The sequence below is a fragment of the Caretta caretta genome, chromosome 4, assembly GCF_965140235.1.
Source record: "Caretta caretta isolate rCarCar2 chromosome 4, rCarCar1.hap1, whole genome shotgun sequence".
NCBI classification, from domain to species: domain Eukaryota; kingdom Metazoa; phylum Chordata; order Testudines; family Cheloniidae; genus Caretta; species Caretta caretta.
In genome coordinates, this window is record NC_134209.1 from 107,245,476 (window position 1) to 107,261,677 (window position 16,202).

The following is a 16,202-nucleotide window of genomic DNA, read 5'->3' on the forward strand; positions in this document are numbered from 1 at the left end:
CAATGGGGGTGACTTATTTTAGCGCATATAAAAATTATTTACCAAATTTAGTGACTGTTCAGGCTTTTCAAGATTTATGTTGTTTGTTTAGGCAATGAACCTAGACTGGTCAGTTTCATTTCTGTTTATAGTCAGTTTTCTATTGAGGGTCTCATGACCTAGCACAGTGCTGTTGTTTTTGTTCCAGCCCTGAAGAGCAATATTTTAAGGGACATTATCGATATTTTAAACATTCAAAGTAATGGCTGAAAGGACATGCTCCCGTCCTTACAAGTAGTACTTAAGATTCCTATGCCTAATAAAGATTGAAGGGAGGAGGAATTTCTCTGCTTTCTCAATTTGTGTGTTTGACACCACCTTGTATGAAGTCATTTTCAGTCTTTATCATATGTATAATCAGTTTGGACCTAATCGTGCAAAGGGATCCATGTCAGCAATACCTTATGGCCATCTGGATTTGTTTACAGGATTGGGGCCTTCCTTGCTTTTCTCTGTGGATATTTCTCACCGCAACAGGAGAGAGAGAGAGAGAGAGAAAGAAATTAAACACTAGAATAGGATTGTAAAACTATAAAAATTTGAAAGGGAACTGACTGGTAGATGTAGTACCTAAAACTACTTTTAACTCATCTTTTTAAAGTTAACTGGATTTCAAATTGATTGTTTCCCCTTTAAACAACAACATTGACAGTTCAATATTCACAATCACCCTCTTTCTCCCTTTCTCTTGTAAATCAAAGTCTAAGGACCTACTCTATGAAGACTTACGTGCATGCTTAACTTGCTATGGTGGTAGTCCCAACTTTAACGGGACTGCTCATACTTATAGTTAAACATGTGCATAAGACTGCTGAAGTGGGACCTAAATTATTTCATAGTGGCCTTTTTTTTTTTAAGGCCCAATCCTGCAAACATTTACAAATCTGTTAAGAAACAGCAATGTGTCTGTTAAGCATGTGCATAAGTATTTCAAGGATCAGAGCCTAAATTACAATTTTTAGTTACATTTACATGCAGTAACAAAATATATCTGGATATTGGAAACCTACATATACAAATGTTTATTATTATATCACATGAAAAGGGTTTTTTAATTATCAGTGGCAACATTTCAGAAAATGATGGTTGTCAGCAAAGGAAGTATTAGCTAAAGAACATAACTGAGCTGGGAGAAAGGTGTTGGGACTGTACTACCTCAGCTGTCTCATTTCAGGCCTGAATTTGCCTCATTCAAGGCTTGGAGAAATTTCACTGGTATTGCTCTATTCATATCACAAATGGTAACCCTTCTACTGCGAAAATCTTATGTACCCTGGAATAATTAACGCCAATTCTGTTTTAAAGTTCTATCTCTTAAAGGTTTTTGTGTCCTTTGTTGTGGGTCTTTGTTTAACATTTGAACTTTGCTAAACTGTCAGATCTAGCTGGAAAACAGTCACTAGTACATGAAGTTATTAGGAATTTTCCCTAAGATTAAAACTGGAAAGTAGTGTCCATTTTAATGGTAATCTAGTCTAAAAAATTTTAAGGCAAAATGTGAGTGTATCTTAGGATACTCATATTAATACAAAATTATTTTCTGATTTATATTCCTGAAGCATTTAAGGAAGGATAATGTAAATCAGAAATAGAGTGGAATAAATTTCCCATTGTCTCAATAGAATAGCAAGTTTAAAATAGTTACAATAACTATATGACTAATTATTTTTCCAACAGTTTTATATTGATTAATATCAAATATCATAGATGATTTTGCCAATGCATCATTTCTGCACATGCCATTAGACAAATAAAGTATATTATTGTACAGCCATTGTTCTACTCTATACAGAACCAGCTTGATGGAGAGGATAACAGCACCTACATTGTCTTAAAGTAAGGCTAGGACAAATTCAGCTCTCATTTATACCAGTGCAGATATTATACATTCACTAAGGCCCTGATTCTGCCCACACTTATGTTCTTGCTTATCTTTAAGCACATACATAAATCTTTGGAGGAGTAGGGCTTACATCAGTGAAAAGCATATGACTACAAATAAACACTGTGCAGCCCTTTTTAATGGGCCCAAACTTACTCCCATTCAAGTCAATGGAAATATTGCCATAGATTTCAGCCGCAGCAGGATTGGGCCTCTTATCTTTGCTAGTCAAGTGCGGAACAGTATCTCTGCTTCCCTGTTTCCATGGAAACACAGTCCTAGCTGCAGTCCAGGGTAGTTTTTTACTTCCATCTGCCAGTAGAGTTATACAGCTTTTGGTGAGCCTCTCGTACGCCATCTCTCGGGCCCTACCCCTCGTGTGGGATACAGCGTCAAGCCTGGCTCCGTAGAGTGGAATATCATCTAAAGGTTTTCAGATTTCTTTTCCCCCTTTTAACCATCTTGGCTATGGATTCAGGAAGTTAAATATGAAACCAGGCAACCTGGAGAAATCCAGCGGTGCTGTGATAAAGCCACTGTATGCTATTACTGAACCAGAAGCACTACTACATTGCCATTCCTGGTGTTAAAATGATGCAGTGAAAAGCAACCTCATTTGTTTTTTTTAGCTGTTTGCAAAGCCCATGCAACTCTTATGTGATTTTTGCCTCTAAAACAAATGCTTTGGTTTTATTTGTTTTTAATAAAATCCATGTTAGCAGCTCAGTATTCATGAGCAGCTCTATCCTAACAGACTAGTGTATGCACATATTAGAGAAAGAAAAATTTATAGAAAATTTATAGGTTTAGGTTTTAAGCTTCATATTCTTTTTATTTGTGTAGGGGTCCATTCTTTCTAGCCTCACTTTAAAAGAAAATAATCGTGTTCATTACAGAGAAATGTATAGTGTGACAGGGTATAGGAGAAGGTCTGGGTAAAGGGAAAGAATCTGTTCCACTCCGTAACGATCACTTTAGAAGCCAGACATGGAGACCTTTATATATTTTAAAAGACGGGGTTTTGTTGGTGGGGGTGGCTTCTGCAGAAGGGAGTTCTGTTCTGTCTTTCAGAACAGTTTGATCTTGTGCCTAGTTTATTTTTCTCTTATCAGGTGAGGGGAACTGTCCCATTCATTGTTTACCCTTCGTAAAAGTTAAATTGTGGTGTTGGGGGAGCAGGGATGTAATGAAATAGAACTGTATCGTGGTGGGTCTGATCTTACCCCACAATATCCATGTAACAGGCTAGCAGTGTTTGCATACAAAATCCCACCCTGCTGGCAGATGTTGATCCTGCTGGGAAATGTTAAGTGATTTTTGCTGACTCACAGAGTCACAGAGCCTGTTTTCCCAGTTAGATATAAGGAAGGTGAGTGTGACTGTCTAGAAAGAGAGGATCTAGGATGAGATCTGAGTAGTTCATAGGGAGGAACTCTACGAACAGCAACCAGGACTGAGAAGAATGTTAGAGCTAAACTTTAACAATAAGTTTGAAAAATGCTGCAATAATAATACTTAACCCCAGAAAAGGATTTTGGACTCTACAAGAAGCAAGACTGTTTAAATTTAGGAGCTCTTTTGAAGCCACTATTCTACAAAATCAGTACATTCAGATTTTCTCTCATGAAGATCAATAATGGTAAGATCATGGTAGCATGTTGGGTTCTTCTGTCACTAAACAAATGTTGCAACTTGACATTTTATTTAATCAGAGCATCTGTTGTGATCCATTTGTAGTGCAGGATTTGGCTGACTGCACCTGTTTGTTTATTTCTGCCATGCTGCCTTCTGTCACAGTCATTCCCCTCTAGACTATTATAACTGGATAGCATATTGTCAGAGGTGGCATCAATGTTCTCTAGCATTCAGAAAATTACATGAATGGGGAGATATTTCATATGGTTCCACTATTTCCTTTTCCTTGTTTGCCGTTTTGGCATTTTAGAATGATTTTAAAGACTCATCCATCTAATTTATCTCTGCTTTCTCCATACTAACCATTAGACAATAGAACCCAGGTTATTTCACACTCGGAACCATTTGACAACTTTCTTCTGATTCTTCTCTGGTATCTCAGTATCCAAGTTCCACCACTTTTTTTCTTTCAGTTTCGCCTACCTGCCCTCACCCCTTCACTCAGCCCTCTCCTGATCTCCAGTCCCTCAATGCCCAGCACTTCTATGCCTCTCTTAGTTCCTTCTCCTTGCTCTCTCATCTGGTGACAATTGTTGAGTACCTCCACTCTTCTCTCTCTCACCTATCCTTGATTCTTTTGCCCGACTCTCCTGCCACAGAGTTTGTTTCTCTTCCCCTCAACTCTGGCTCACACCTAAAACCTGCTTCATCTGATCCTGCTGCCATGCCAATGACCACATCTGGAGACAGTCCCATCATCATGCCAACTGATTTCCTCTGCTACCAATTCATTCTCTTCTTTAGTTCTGCCGTCTTCATTGCCGTACAACTTTCCTGCCATCATTGAACCCCACTGCCATAAACCTTGTCACTTATTTGCAGCTCTTGACTCCCTTCTAAATTCATCCCTTCTCCAGCTCTTAATTTGTACATATATAGGTCCTCTAGAGCTATACATACTAGATCTCTCCTCCATGCCCATTCCAACTCCACCTCCTTCCTTGTCATGGAAGAATCCTGATTGCTCCCTACCGTAGCCCCTCAACTCCATCCCCTTCTAGCTACTAACCTCCCTCACTATTATTTCACCCTCTCTTCCTTAATCATTCACTTTCCTCTTGCTCTTTTCCCCTCACAGAGCATGAAAGCATGATATAGTCTCACCTAAAAAACAACCTGGACCCCACCTATGCTTCCAACATGTGTCCTGTCTCTCTCCTTTGCTTGAATGCACCATGTACAATTGTTGGCTTGGAGTCTGTCTGGTATTTCTTGAGAACAGAGGTGGGTGGTGAGGAAGCTCAATAATTTCCATGTGGGCAGACTAAGGAAAGGGGGCAAGAGAGCCAAGCATGTAAGGGAAAGGAACAGACGGGAAAGAAAAATTGCAAAAGGAAAATTAGAAAAGAAAAGGAAGAAAATTAAGAGGTTTAAGAGGGAAAGAACAAAAATAGTCTAAAGAGAAATAGGGAGCAGTTAATATAAAGAAAGGGAGAAATAAAGGAGATGCCCAGATGAAGGACAGGGGTGGAAGCAAAGAAAAGGGACCAAAAGAGAAGTGAAGAGCAATGCGTAAATATTAAGGTGAAGGAAAAGGTAAATGTGAACACAAGAGGATGGCTTAGATTGTAAATACTCTGAGGCAGGGACTATTTGTGCAGCACCTTGCACAATGGGGTCCATGACTCGGATTCCTAGGTGCTACTCTAATACAAATGATGAATAATGAAGTGAAAATAAAGCAGGGAGAAAAGGAAAGGATGAAGTAGGTAGGGCTCTAGTGGAAGTAATTGCTCTCTTACATTGTATCACCTTCCCAAAATTGGTTAGTTCTACAACTGCTCTTTGTCTCACTCTTTTAACAGCTTGTTAAATTCGGGGGCAGAGATGGAAGGAAAGCAGGACTTCTCATGTTGTTCACTAGTATCAATTATCTTCTTCGACTTTTAAATAAAGGCACACTGGTGAGGATGCAATGCTCATAGATTAGTGTACGTGCCAGCATGGTGTCTAGCCTTGGTGGGAGTAATTTTTTAATGCAAAGACAATAGCTTTATCTCCCTGTGTTATGCTGGAAGGCCTCCAGAAGAACAAGTGACAAACCTCCTTTTCAGTTTTCTTCAAACTTTGAATGTTTTTTCCAATATTGTCCTGCTTTGAAGAGTCTCTTTTCTGCCATCTATTCTCATTTAGGGCTTTGGTTACAATCTGAGGATTCTGGGCACAAGGCTTTCAAGTGCTGCCAGATTCAGAACAGGAATACAGATTTCCAATGTGTAGTTTAAATAATCATCTAGCCAGTTTCATAACCCCTTTTACCTTCTGCCCACCTAAATGTGGTGCCTTTCCAAGATGCCATCCAAACCACTTGCCATCTCAACAATCAACATCTTTGTTTATTCTTCCACCAATTTTCAATTCAAATTAAAGTCACAGCAGTCAAGAATCACCTAAAATGTTCCTCTATGAGAAGGAGTGTGAACTTCTGAAACTGCATGGAATGAATGTGGCTAGGGAATTCTGCCAAATTGGTATCAGGTAGGATGAATCTGAAATTTCTACAAGGAAATTACACCTGGAGAAGGGTGATTTTGGATTCAGACCTGAGCCTCCATAAAATTTCTGTCTTTCATTGTGCATCCCCTGGCCCAGCAACAAGAAGGCTTACATGATGGTGGCACTCCGCTTCAACCCCATGTTCACGCACCCATGTACTTTCCATCTGATTTTAAAATTGCTTTAGAAGAAATAATAAATAAAGTGTTTACTCTTTGTGACGGGGAGGAGTGGGTTAATGCAGACTGAGAAGGGGAATAATTAACCCAACAGGCCACAGCTGAGAGGAATCAGATGACTAAGTAATACCCTGAGTGAGTGAGGAAGGCCAGCTGAGAAGGAACCAGATGATCTGGGATTATAAAAGCAGGAACCTGGCAGCAGAGGGAGACTGCTGTGAAAGTCTGCAATTGTGCCCTGGGAGAAAAGAGGTGCATTTGGGCTGGCAAACCCAGATAGGGCTTAGGGAAAGGCATTAAGGTCTAGAAGATAACAGACCTTAATTGCTGGCTAGAGGGTCCCTAAGATGGAACCTGGAGCAGAGGGCAGGCCTAGGTTCCCCTGCCAGCCACTGAGGGAGCAGCACTACAAGGCAGTGAATGGGAAGACTGCCTAGACTGCTGAAGGAAGACTTTGGTCTTGGAAATGCATAGAATGACCTGCCTTGAGGACTGAGTCATGAAGAGGCCCCAACAGCCACTGGAATGAGAAGGGCTGCAGACCCAGAGAGAGAAGTAGAGAGACAGCATGCAACTGCAGGAAGAGGCATTGACCCTGTGAGCTATTTTCCCAAACTGGCCAGAAGGAGGTGCCATACCTAGTGGTGAGTGGACCACCCCATCACACTCCTGTTAATTTCCTGGATAGCTGCTCCATACTGCTAGTATTTTTTTTTTTGGTCCACTTTTATCCAAACACCACCCCCTTCCTTCAACCTTTAATTTTAGTAAAGCTAGGAAGAGCTGGTTAATGGCATAGTCTCTATACTTTACTTAATAGCTTTCATTGTAGAGCAGATTAAAAGAGTGGGAAGAACTGTGTGAAGAGTCAGTACTTGGAGTTGGGCCAATGAGCTGCTGGTGTGATGTTGACTCACTCAAAACTTGCTGGAATGTGGGCTTGCTCAAGATAAGGAAACAGGACAGAACAAAAGAGATAATGGCATGAAGTTGAAAGTGAAAGATGAAAGACCAGAGATGATACAGTGAAACAAAAGGAGTGAACAAGAGAAAGTAAAGAAAACAGAAGAAAAATATGAAAATAGGAAATATCAAACACTAAGGCTAGATATTTTAATCCAATTCACTTACTAGTACAACTCTGTCACTTCCCTGGCACAAGAACACACACAAAGATTACACTTGTATCTGGCACGTTCCTGAAGGATGATACCCAACCAGTTACCAACAACTGAATATACTTCTAGCTTGGGAGTTGGGGGGGAATTTAGTGTAATGTGACACTTAAGGTGAATTTACATCTTGCAGATTTGCCCTCTTGTGCTGAGATTCTGTCAGAGCTGACAAGCTAAGCAATGTTGGGCCGACTCTGTATTTACATGGAAGACAACCAAGGAATACCCGGGTACTGCAGAAAGTGGTATTTGTGATCAGGAGATGCAATTTCCCCCTCTGGGTCAGATCCCCAGCATGGTGTTAGGAAGTACCATATTAGTGTTTTGAACTCCCATCCTGACCACTCATCATTAAAGACTCGTTGGCACATTTCACAAGAGTTAGGGCATTAACCTCCGTGTTCAGACCAAATTCCCACCAAGGTCATTATATTCTACTTACCTTAAATTTCTATTCAACAGGATACTGTATTTTTCACAACCTGGCCTAAACTAGTGTTTAAGTGTAAAATATTGTGTTCAACCCAAAAAGTGGTTGCATGTCTTTGATATGTGATATGATCCCTAAAAGTCCCTTACACCCAGTACCTACTGGGCATGATGTGGTGCTTCATTCTGCCACTCTTAGACTCTGATTCTTTAGGACCACTAATGGTGTGAGCTGCTCGTGATGACTCAGAAAGTAGAGTACTGCCCAATGTGAGTAAAGCTAAACAAATGTTGTGCAGTATCTTTGAGATCCTTAAATGAAAGGTGCTACAGAAGTGCGTGGTACTAAATGCTTCTAAAGAACTGCTTTTAATTTCTGTGTGTCTGTCTTTGTCCTCTTGGAGCCTGAGCCTGGTCCCACTAAAATCTATGGTACCTTTGCCAATGACAAGACCTAGACACCCCAATCCTGCAAGGATCTGAGAGCGCTCCTGCCACTGAAGTCAGTATATAGATGAAGACCCTCAGCACCTCTGAGAATTTGGACCCTATATGGTTTGTAATTTTTATTCTTTTTTTTGTTGTCTTTATTTTATTGTCTTTGAGTTCTCCTACTAACAGGATGGTCCAGTTTAATTCTCTCTCATTCCTGACCTAAAATTCATCAGCCAGCTAATATATTCCAGTTAATAGACATGAGTATGTGTTTGACTTATTAATGTCTGTCATATTCAGATTTGGAATCTGCCTCACTGGTAGCTTCTCCTTTTCAATCTCACTGAAAGTCGACAAACTCTCCAAGGGAAGAATATTAAACGCCTTTGACTCTCTGCATATAACTGGAAATGATTTATTCAATGAGAACTGCCCACCCAGACCAAACTAATAGCACTGACAGTGCCAAAAAAATCACTGCTGTCTGACAGTAAGCAGCTAGCAAAGCTTGCTGAGGCTGCCCTTAAATGAAGGAAAATCTCTAAGCTATTTTTATGGGTTTCTTATTATTGTTTACCGTTACTAATTTTAATTATGTCTGTGTCTGGCCAGCAAGAGTGCCTGGAATGGTTCCCAGTTTCAGAGGCTCCAGAGCTCATTTTCAGGGCCTCAGATAGAGGATCTGGTCGACAAAATTGAAATTGGCCAAGAGGAAGAGTTGGAAATGGTTTCATTTAAATGACCATCAGCACTAGTTGGTTCTTGTTCCCAGGCCCCTCATGGCTGCTGTTGGGACAGCCTGAAATCTGAGGAGAACATTAAATCTGTGACTTGGTGTGTGGCCTGGAGACCTGGTTTGGGGAAACAGCTGGCCAGTCTAGTCCATCTTGTATACTCCATCTGATGTAGAATTGTCATGTTGGTTGCAGCAGGCATTAGATGCTTCAGGGATCCAAGCCAGCACTTGGGATTTTTTTGAACATCTTGTTGTAAAACATTGCTCTTGGGAAGGATCTTGCTTCATGACCTTTTTTTTTTTTAAATATTGTATTTACTAAATATGCACTTCCCAGGCACTCCACATGCTGATGAGCCTTGTCCAGACACTTGGACAGATTTTTTTTTTCCCCCTAGGAATCTAAGGGAGTTAGCTGCCCAATTCTCATTTAAATTAACTGGGATTTGGGTACCCAACTCCCCTTGGTGCTTTTGAAAATGCCAGCCTTGAAGGGCTGATGGGACTATATTTGCTTAGTGTATGAATAGGTCACCATGCAATCAAGATGATGAAATGACTCGGTGTTTTGGAGAACTGATCTTGGAAGGTCTGCAAGATGGCAACCTCTCCACTGTGGTGTGTGAGTCTAAGTTGGCACTGGAACAGTACAACTGAGCCAGTCAGTGCTCTGGCAAACTTTGCGAAGCTCAGCAGCAGCACCTCAGCAAACTTCTGGCTCCAGTAATCTTTAGGAAGTTCAGAGCGACATGTCACTTTGACCTGTCTAATGTGGCACTGAATAACTACTTAAATGCACTTTTTCAGTGTCAGGTTTGTTTCTATGCACTGCCTCAGAGCTTTCAAAGAAGCCTCATCTAAAATCTCTCAGACAAGCTACTTTTTAGGTAGGATGTGGCAAAAAAAAAAAGTTATAAGGGGGAGAGAGGAAAATCAGTCCCTGGAGCTTTTGGGGAGGTCTGCCAGTATCTCTCAAGGCATGGGAAACTGGGATCTGTATGGCCCCTACAGGGCTACCACTAGCTAGCTACTGACAAAGCCGTCTGCCAGACCCTCATCACAGTAGAGGAGGAAATTCAAATGGACCAACAGTGTGAAGCACTTTTCAGCGCTAGGACTGACTACAGTTTGAAACAGTGAGGCTGCACTAATACGTGAGAAACTGGAGCCTTCTGCTAAACTAGGAGCCAGTGCTTTCTCTACACTTCTGGGATGGCCACAGTCCATTCAGCACAGGGGGCTAGAATACTCAAGGGCCAAACTTCTGGGGAGACCTCAGGGATGGACTGATCTTTTGTGGGCCCCCATGGGGCAGGGGTGTGTATGTGTGTGTTGATTTCCCAAGCAAGGCAGGGGCTGGGGGCAAGCACAGCGGGGTGGGGGAACAGGATTCTCTTCTCCCTCCCCCCCCCCCCCCTCCCGGGGGCAGTGTGGAGCCGGTACCTACCTCTCTGCTAGAGCTGGGTCATTGTGAGCCAGTTCGTTCTCTCTCTCCAGCTGAGCCACAGCTTCTCCAGGCAGCAGCAGCTGCTCGTCCTGCTCTCCTGGCAAGGAGGCTGATTGCAATAGACGCTGCCAGATCTGCTTTTTCACCAGATCATAGAATCATAGAATATAAGGGTTGGAAGGGACCCCAGAAGGTCATCTAGTCCAACCCCCTGCTCGAAGCAGGACCAATTCCCAGTTAAATCATCCCAGCCAGGGCTTTGTCAAGCCTGACCTTAAAAACCTCTAAGGAAGGAGATTCTACCACCTCCCTAGGTAACGCATTCCAGTGTTTCACCACCCTCTTAGTGAAAAAGTTTTTCCTAATATCCAATCTAAACCTCCCCCACTGCAGCTTGAGACCATTACTCCTCGTTCTGTCATCTGCTACCATTGAGAACAGTCTAGAGCCATCCTCTTTGGAACCCCCTTTCAGGTAGTTGAAAGCAGCTATCAAATCCCCCCTCATTCTTCTCTTCTGCAGGCTAAACAATCCCAGCTCCCTCAGCCTCTCCTCATAACTCATGTGTTCCAGACCCCTAATCATTTTTTTCAGTTGAAAACTGCACACCTGGCAATAGGGGCAATGGAACTCAGGGCAGGGAGAAGTGACGCTGCTGCTATGGCTGACTCTGCCCGGCAACTAATGATGCTGCCTCCATGGCTGATTCTGCCTGGTGACTAGTGATGGTATCTTGGTTCCTCTCCCGCAGTCAATGGGAGCTGCGGCAGGTGGCACCTGCAGCAGACAGAGCCGGCAGCCTGGCCGCATGGGTCTCTCCTCTGCAGGCCACAGTGGGGAGGTTCTCGGGCCGTAGACGGCCTGCAGGTCAGGACTTTGAGACCCCTGCTCTGTTACTAACAAAAATATCCTGCACAAGTATGGAATGGGGGAGATCCTGGATTATGTATACTAACTCCAAAAACAAAAATATAATTTCAAAAGCAATTGAGGTTGTTTGGTGACCACACTACAGTTACCTAGCACATCCATTAAAAAAAATATTTACATAAAAACAAGTAAATGAACAGTTAAACAATCATAAATCTCACACTACCCACATAAACACGTTATTCTTATCAACCATACAGCTACGCATGTTTCATCACAGCACAACTTTAATTCTGGCCCACGGGTTTTTTGTTAACATTTTTGTTTATCTTGATTTGATATCTAAATTTTCTTTTAAGGAATGCTGTTTGGAAACATGAACTTATTAAGCAATAGACAAATAGAATTTTTTGGAAATATTTTTAATTGCGACACTATTACTTGAGAATAGTGCTTTGATGTTTTACACTTTTCCTATTCCACTACTCAATTTATGTTAAAATTTTGTATGCATGTAGACTTCCTATAGAGGCTGATCAATACATGTACAGAATACATTTTTTCCCAAAAAAATGCTTTGTTTATATTTTGATCTTACTGATGAAAGAATAGAATATACTTTGGATCAGAGTTAAAGGTCTTGTGTTGAAATATGCATTACATTATTCTTTGCAAGTATAAAGAATTTGTTTATTATGTGGGCAGTGTAAGATTTATGATGTGCTCAACTATTGTCTTGCTTTCAAGTACTTGATTGTTGTAAATGTCTGATAGCTAGCTATCTTACGTACTTACTTGGCCTCAATTACCAGAGTATTTGAGCCTCTCACATTCTTCAGAGTGTTTATCCTCCCAACTCTCCTGTGAGGTAAGGAAGTGCTGTTATCCCCATTTTACAGATGGGAATCTGAGAGACAGAGAGACTAAGACCTGATCCTCAAAGGTACTTGAGTGTTAGCTCTGCTCAGCTCAGCATTGCAGTACCTAACCCCTAGCTGGCCTGCTGGGTACTGGAACCCTCAACCCCAGGCTAGGAATACAGGCTCCCCATACAATGCCTGGGGAGAGTAGGCACCTAAGAAAGGATCCTCAGAAGCCAAGCAGGGAGCCACATAAACCAGCCAGGAGTGAAAGGGTGGGGAGAGAAGGCTTAGCTGCCTAAGCAGCTGACCTGGTGTACCTGGCTGATGGGCCAGAGATAGGTGCCTTCCTCTGCTCAGAATCTTCAGCTGTGAACCCTCTTCTGGTTCTGGAGTTAAGCACCTAAGCCAGGTTAGTTGCTTTGGTAGCCCATGTCCTAGCAGCTGACTAACATCTGTCTCAGACTACTGTTGACACCTCTCTCTCATGTCATCCTTCATTTCTCTGTGCCCTCAGGCCATAGATGACCCGTGCCTGCTGACAGTGGAGGGCACAATCCTAGAACAGCTTGAGCCACGTCCAGCCCTCTGGCAGTTCCCCCTCTCCTGGAAAGCAGCACCCCCTCCATGCAGCTCCCAGCTGTTTCTCTGCTTCTGCCTCTCCCTGCCCCATGCAGCTTGTGGCTCAGCTGCTCCACACGGGGGCTGCACCATGTGACCAAGCAATCTGGGGGGGCATGTGACCCTACGTGCCTCCCAATCTTTTGTATGTATGCTGTTCTGCTCTCCCACACTCACCTATTTGCGGCCTGCATCCAGCCCTCCTACTGCAGCATCTGGTTTTAGGCATTTTCTGAGCGTGCCTATGGGATTGGCCCTGTTGGCACATAGGCATTCCCTTGTCTAGTTTGAGAATCCAAGTTTTGGGGCCTCCAGGGCTTCGGCTTCAGACAGGGCAGCGAGCTGCTTGCTAGCTGTGTGGTAGCATCAAGGCTTAAGCAGCTTTGCAAATGCTGACTCAAGGAAACTTAGGCACCAGCTCAGGGGTGGTTTTGAACACCTCAGCAGCACCTAAATACTTGTTAGGATCTGGGCCTAAGTGATTGTCCCAAGGTGACACAGGAAGACTATTAGGGAGCAGGGAACTGAACCTGGTTTTCCCATGTTCTGGGCTAGCTCACTAACCCCAAGACCATCCTTCCCTTCTACTACTTAAACAAGTACATTGTGGTCACTGAACAACCTTCTCTGCTAAATTATTTATTGGCAACAGTTTTGTTGTTGTTGGGGAATGTCCCCTTCTCTTCCCCCCCCCCCCTTTCCCCTCCCATTTGTACAGGTAAACAAAGACCCAAGATCCGATTCCGCACCATTTTAAACAATTGGAGTTTTGCTACTGACTGCAACTGGTGTAAGCACTGTACAGCTGACTTAATCATGCATGTGTAATCAAACTGGGGACCTTGGGAGCTTAGTGCATGAGCTAAAAGCCAACTGGCTGTTAAGCAGACTCATTTAATTCTTTCAGTGGTCTTGGCGCTACTAAAGGGGACAGAACACCACACCCGGACGGTGTGTGGGTTACACATGCGCACAGCCTACCTTCAATCTGAAATTGGTAAATAGTTATAGCAAATTATGCATCAGGACTAGAACCTGCATCCTTGGGTTCCATAACTAATGCCTAAGCCAATAGACAACAATGCTTTTTAGCTAACTCACTGCCTCTCTGGGTTATGGTTATTGTACATGAGAAGTCTCAATTCTTTGCACTTTCATAGTATGTTTTCAGCTGTAGATTTTGAAATATTTTACAAAGATAGGTAAACAAGCCTTGAACTCCATTGTGCAACTAAACCAACAGTGATTGGAAGCAATTTGCAAGCATAGAGGTTTGTGAATAATATCTACCTTAATCATCTCAACAAGCTTCCTACTTAACCTTTAGCAAGTTGCCTAAATTCTCTGGGTGAAATTCTGGCACTCTTGAAGCCTATAAGAATTTTGCCATTGATTTCAAGGCCATGATTTCATCTTTTGTTTCTCAGTTGCCCAATTAGCAAAAAGAATTGCTAGTGTATGCATAGTCCCTCTCAACCAAGAGGTCATTGTGTAAGGAATTCTGTCAGAGTAACTTTACCTACTTCTGGAACTTTCTTTTCAGTTTTCAAACAGTCTCTGTTGCCATGTTTCTTTTTCCAGCAGCTTCCTTGACAGAGGATCAGGTCTAGTTTTCAAATAACGGCAATTTCTTAAACTATTTTACTGTTACTATTCCAGTCCATGAAAACTGCTCTTGCAAAGGCCAATATCAAAATCTGCCTGTTTCAAATCGTAATGCATACTAGGATTTTTTTTTTTGCACACAAGAGGAATACAAATTAAAACTGTATAGGTTTCAGAGGAACAGCCGTGTTAGTCTGTGCCACAAGTACTCCTTTTCTTAAAACTGTATAGACATTCAAAAAGAAACAATTTAAAACTCTTCACCTCTCAAGAAGTACTTCCTCAATTTAATCAACTTTTTTAGAAAGTGCTCTGGTTGTCAATGAGACTTAACTCTAAAATGTTGAAAGTATGTAGACTTTTTTGCGGGGTGGGAAGGATTTTGGAATGACAAAGGGAATCAAAATTTACATTACAATATGACTGTGGTTACAACCTTAGCTATAGAGAGGCTCTTATAACATTAATAATTAAAACACATACCCAAAGAGACAAGACAGAAACTCAAGTCCTTCAGGCCTCTGTTCTTTCTAAATGTCAGCCAGCCGTTAGACAGCAGACTCCCACACAAATGTATCTGACACTTCCCACAGTCCCGCTGTTGTCATATATTGCAAGATTGGGCCCATGATTTAAAGGGAGCAGGATTTGGGGACCCAAAAACTTATCTACAACAAAATTGTTAATAGCCTTGCATAATCTAACCTTCAAATATAAATGGCACATGAATTTTCAAGGTTATTTAGCTACATGGAAAATTTGAAGGGTAGTGATATGCCATCTCAAGGAAGACAAATGTTACATAAAGTCAAAATTTCAAGTTGGGGTAACTCTTTTGTAATGACCAGTAGCTCAAACAATTATATATATATATTTTTTCTTCAGAGTAAATGTGATAATTTTCAGGCCAAATCCATTTCCAGGCCAAAATTATGTGGGCAATAATGGAAGCTGGATGCAACCTGAGGGCCAGATTCTGACACCTTCATGCTGAGGGGCATCTTAATTTGAGTAGCACCCTGGAGGTCAATGGGACCATTCATGGAGAAAGATGCTACTCAACGTGAATAAGGGTGTGTCAGAATCTGGTCTTTAACTTGGGAGAGACTACTGCCTCTCCATAATAAATGCTCTTACGTTCATCTAGTTGATGCAAGAGTTCAAGATGAGTTCAGGGGTGTTTGGATCTGGGCACAGGACACTGGCTCTGGATCAAAATTTTACCGCCTGGGTTCAGCTCCAATAAATCTTAAAGTGAAAAATTCTTGGTTTTAACTACAGCTTGTAATGATCTAATCCTATTGTATGTGTCTGGAGTGCTCTCCCTTCAAGCTAAGACTTTGAATCTTGTAGACTGAAATAGACTGTGTAGGATGGAAGTTGGTTACTGTGAAGCTTCCTGTACCCTTAGATTCACCAAAGAGGAGGGCTCTTGAAGTACACTATTCTGGAACAAGATTGCTACACTATTATGCGTACAAGCTAATATAACATGACCTCATGCTGTGTGACCTAATAGCAAAGAATCATGTGACCAAAGATGGACCTGTGCTATATCTATCCATCTGTTGTGTCCAATCCTGCAGGCTTCCACAGACTAGTAACCTACATGAAAAGTCTACATCTGAGACACATGTCAGCCATGAAACACATTACTAACTACAGTCTAAAAACTGCATGCACAGATTTCTGTACAACAGACTTGTATACAAAAAGAGCATAATAGTCCCTGG